This window comes from Euphorbia lathyris, chromosome 10, assembly GCF_963576675.1.
Source record: "Euphorbia lathyris chromosome 10, ddEupLath1.1, whole genome shotgun sequence".
Classification (NCBI taxonomy): domain Eukaryota; kingdom Viridiplantae; phylum Streptophyta; class Magnoliopsida; order Malpighiales; family Euphorbiaceae; genus Euphorbia; species Euphorbia lathyris.
Genome location: NC_088919.1, coordinates 25245137 through 25250509, shown reverse-complemented (window position 1 = coordinate 25250509; position 5373 = coordinate 25245137). Strand labels below are relative to the sequence as shown.

The window sequence follows — 5373 nt, the reverse complement described above, 5'->3', positions numbered from 1 at the left end:
CTTGTTCTTCTTTTTCTTCCTCCTCTCCTCTTCTTCTTCTTTTCTTCTATTTTTTTTTCAAAATTTTGATTCCAGAAATTCCAGAAATTTTCCAGAATTTCTGGAAATTTCCAGAATTCTGAAAATTTCTAGAAATTCTGGACGTCTGAAATTCTGGATTTTCCAGCCGCAATTATAACTTTCGCCGTCGACGCTACCGCTTGTTTTTTTTATCTCCGCCAGAGTGTAGAACGGATTCGCGGTTGTACACATAGCTCCGATATACGATGCTCCGAGAAACGCAAAGACGAATTCCGGAGAGTTTTGCAGGAGGAGCATTATAACTGCACCTTGTTTAACGCCTAATTTGTGTAATCCGGCGGCGACTTTACGGGAAGTGAGTTCAACGTCGGCGTAAGTGTAGATATCGCCGGTGGCTCCGTTGATTAAGCAAGGATTGTCTTTGAATTGAGAAATGTTTTGGAAACAATAGGAATGTAAAGGAAGATGATTCGGGATGTCGATATCGGGAAGTTTTGATCGGAAAATGAATTCTTGGTTGTGATTTCTGAGCTCCATTGCCGGAGAAATTATTAAAGAGGGATAAGGATATAATTGTGTTTTGTTTCAGGTGAGAAGAAGGAGAAGAAGAAGAAGAAGAAGAAGAAGAAGAAGAAGAAGAAGAAGAAGAAGAAGAAGAAGAGGAGGAGGAGGAGAGAGGAGAGAGAGAAGAGAGAGAAAGAAGAAGGAAAATAAAAAATAAAAAAGAGATGAGAAGATGGTATTTTTTATTTTTATTTTTGATTTTGGGATTTATTTGTGATAATTAGATAATTAGGGGGGTTAATTTATAAAATAAATAAATATAAGGACCAAATTAACTCTTTTCTCTTTGAATTTTAACACTGTTAGTCAATTTAGCCTCTGTTTGCTAACGGTCTGTAACACATACCTCTGTTTGCAAAAAAAAAAATACCACAGGTTCGAGTTCGCAAAACCGGTATACCACAGACATTTTTTTTTGTACTTATCCCTATTTTCTAATAAGTAGAAAAAACACATTTATAAAAATGAATTCATAATCTATAGCAAAATGCTAATTGATGTGTGAATTGAGTTAACAGAAACTGTTTAGGTATTTGAAATAAAATAGAAAAATGATCAAGGAGGAGCTGAATATCGGTGACCCACTCTGATGTTTAACTCGAGCAGAATGATATTGAAAAGTATGTAACTTATGTGAGCAATAAAAATGAATTAAATACATTTTAGTATAATGTGTACTTTTTTGTATGAGGATGGGGTTTCCGTTAACATCACACGGTGTTACAAGCTTATCTATTTTATGTGAAAGTGTAAAAAATTATGCTTGTAGCATCGCTATAGGGTCAAGACTAATTATACCTTTAGTAGATGACGAACTTGAGGACGATGGTTTTGGAGTAACCGGTGTTTGTGCATGCTCTGCGGGCCATATGCTACTGTTTATAGCCACTTCCTCTAAAAGTTCTTTTGCTTCAGCATAGTCTTCTTCATAAATAAACCTCCCAACATAGCATCAAGTGAACCCCTTGTGCTAGGATTAATACCATTGTAAAAGGTTTGCATTAAAAGTTCATCGGGTAAATTATGGTGTGAGCATAAACGTTGAAGTTCTTTGAAGTGTTCCCATGCTTCATACAAGGTTTCATTTTCATTTTATGTAAATGATTTAATTTCTTTAATGAACTTAGCTGTTTTGGCTAGGGGAAAATATTTGTATAAGAATGCTTGGGCTAATTGGTTCCAAGTTTGGATTGTTCCGGCCGGCATAAAATTTAACCAAACCTTAGCCCTATCCTTCAATGTGAAAGGAAAAGGGTGAAGTTTGACTGCCTCGCAGAAACGTCTGTTATCTTAAAGGTGTCACAAATCTCAAGAAAGTTATTCAAATGGGTATTTGGATTTTCGTTAGGTAATCCATAGAAAGTAACACTATTTTGTAGCATATTTAATAATGATGGTTTTATCTCAAATTGGTTTGCATTTATTTGGGGTCTAACTACAATATTGGTAACTCCGTTAACTCCTGGTGTAGCATAATCCATAAGTCTTCTCCAGCCATTTCTACTACTTGTGCCTCTTGATTTTGTGTCTTTTTATTCTTTTTCTTCTTAATTTTCTTCTTTTTCTTTAGCGTCTTCTCAATTTCAGGATCTAGTGATTCCGGTTGAATGCCCGAACTTCTTATTCTGCGCATGAACAGAAATTACGCGCACGAAAAGAAACTACCTTCAAAACAAAAATTGGAAAAAACTGTGTAAGTATATATAATATATAATATAAGTATCTATAAACCAAGATTCGGAATAAAATACAATAGAAAAATAATTTTTTAAAAATCAACACCGTTCCCCGGCAACGGTGCCAAAAACTTGTTGTGCGAATATATAAATAATAAGCATCACAATCATTCAGTGTCCATACATTCAACCCAGAAAACTTACATTGTACAATGGATCACCTTGCGCTTGTTCAACAACAGGCAATTGCTGAGATGGAGAAACTGTACATGGAGAGCCCAGGGTGGCTTCTGGCCATCGATGGTATGTCAATCCATATGTTGTTCTTCAACTCTTCATGGTTTCTTCTGTCTACTTGTAATGATTCTTCTTATCTTGGATGATAACAGGTCCTCTGGATGATAACTTCTTCAAATGGCCGATCGGAATAAAAGGCCCACAATACACCCCATATGAAAGGGGTGTATTTGAAATCAGAATCAGCTACCCTCTGGATTTCCCAAACAGACCTCCAACAGTAATATCAACTTATCTCATTAGGATATATGAACCTACATGACATTGTATACACATACACTAATTAATGCCTCTTCTTATTCTCAGTTTCGCTTCTAGAATAAGATATATCATCTTAACGTGGCTCCTCAGGGGATGATTCATCTTCCTCGTCTCCTTACTCACCCTCCCTTTCCCACTGCCACGGTATAGATATGCCACCATTTATCTATTTCATTTGATAAACACTTAATCATGTTTCTGATCTAATTATTCTATGCATTTTGTAGCTGTTGTGGCACATATATGATCTACTACTACAACCCCACATTAAGGTGCCATTTCCTGGGCAATAAGCAGTTGCTGAGCAATACCTCAGCAACAGGGAAGAGTATGATGTGCTCGCGTGGAGATGGACTAAGGAGTATGCAATATGGATATGAGGGGCTCCAAATGTGGTTCTCCTTTAAATTCCAGATTTCCTAAACTATTCAGTTCTTATGTATATGTATATTCAAGTCATATCAAAAGACATCTTATCATTTGCAAGGCATATCAGCACATGCAAGTAGCTTAAATTGACCCTTTTACAATGTTCCTCCCACTTGGATTGTACTTTTTGAACAATGAACTTGGTAATGAGGTTTATGATGATGTCACCACGAGGGACTCTCTTTATGCTGAATGCATCATAAGCCTATCACCATGCTGAATGATTTTTTTATACGTTAACAAGCCAAGTGAAAAGGAACATTATAAGACTATTCCCATATCACAATGAACATTCATATTGTTAGACTATGCTTAATCAGCTACATGCCCAATGAACATTCATACACATACTCAATCAATCTAGCTTCCTAAACAGAACTTAAAACAAGCCAACATGCTTCATACACATACTCAATCAGTTCTAACAGTATAACTCGTAGGTATAAGAGTATTCCCATGAGTTCTAGCTTCCTAAACAGCTATATCTTACCAATCAGTTCATACCAATCATTTCATAGCAATATAACTCATATACCAATCACTTCATACATGGTTAAGGTATTCAACCAATAGTTAATAGCAATGCACATACATAACCCTTTACAATATACTTTCCACTTGGATTGTACTCGTTGAAAAGTGAGCACGGTGATGAAGTTTGCGATGCTCTAACCACAAGTTCATAACTTATGCTGATAGCATCGAAAACTCATCACCATTCTGAATGGTTTCAATCAGATAACAAGCCAAGTGGAAGATATATTGTAAACCTATCTTAGTAGCATCACCCATAACAACATCATACATGTAACTAATCAGCTACATGCCTAATGAATATTCATACACATACTCAATCAGTTCTAGCTTCCTAAACAGAACATAAAGCATAAACATGCTTCATACACATACACATACTCAATCAGTTCTAGCAGTATAGCTCGTATGTATAAGAGTATTCACATATCACAATGAACATTCATAGCTTTAGACTATGCCTAATCAGTTACATGCCCAATGAACATTCATAACAATGCACATACATAACCCTTTACAATATACTTGCCACTTGGATTGTACTCTTTGAAAAGTGATCACGGTGATGAAGTTTGTGATGCTCTAACCACAAGTTCATAACTTATGCTAATAGCATAAAAAACCCATCACCATTCTAAATGGTTTCAATCAGATAACAAGCCAAGTGGAAGGTATACTGTAAACCTATCTCAGCAGCATAACTCATGTTCAAATAAAAATGAATCAGGTGAGTTCATAACATATTCAGCTTTACGCTATAACTGATCAGCTACATGCCCAATGAATATTCATACACAAACTCAATCAGTTCTAGCTTCCTAAACAGAACATAAAACAAGCCAACATGCTTCATACACATACACAATAAGTTTTAGTAATATAACTCATAGGTATAAGAGTATTGCCAATCATAATGAACATTTAAAGCTTAAGAATATGCCTAATCAGCCACATGCTCAATCATCATTCATACACAAACTCAATGAGTTCTAGCTTCCTAAACAGTTCTATCTAACCAATCAGTTTATACCAATCATTTCATAGCAATATAACTCACATACCAATCACTTCATGCATGGTTAAAGTATTCAACCAATCCGTTAATAGCAATGCACATACAAAACCATTTACAATATACTTTCCACTTGGACTGTACTCGTTTAAAACTGAGCACGATGATGAAGTTTGTGTTGAAACACCTTTCCACATGATTTTGATTTGACAAAATTATTTAAGTAAAATTAAATATATTCTAAACACACTAAGTTTAAATGCTTTGATTTATTATACTAATGTGTTTGTTCAATGTTGAGTTAAATTGTTTATAAGACATAAAAACTAAAAGGCTTAAAGCCCAATACGGAAGTCAAAGCCCAAGTCAAACAGATCAAGACCACTCGGCCCGCGTGTGCAAAACGTTGCCGTTGTGTACAAAACGCAGCTCAGCGAGAGAAGGTTCGAGAAGACCTTCATTGAACAACTTCAGAACGAAGCTGCTGAGTTGTATCGACAAAGAGTACAAGACAGCAGCTGAGCAAGAACAACTTCCAGACAAAGTATTTCTACTTTGTGTAAAGTTCAGAAGACACAG

The 5373-nt window shown here is 35.7% G+C and overlaps 1 non-coding gene across 1 annotated transcript; it reads left to right on the top strand.

Moving 5' to 3' along the window:
* The first annotated feature begins 1603 nt into the window (after nucleotides 1–1603).
* LOC136210129 (small nucleolar RNA R71) lies at nucleotides 1604–1710 on the top strand. Its single transcript, XR_010677836.1, has one exon. It is a non-coding gene; the product is annotated as a small nucleolar RNA R71 (small nucleolar RNA).
* The last annotated feature ends 3663 nt before the right edge of the window (nucleotides 1711–5373 follow it).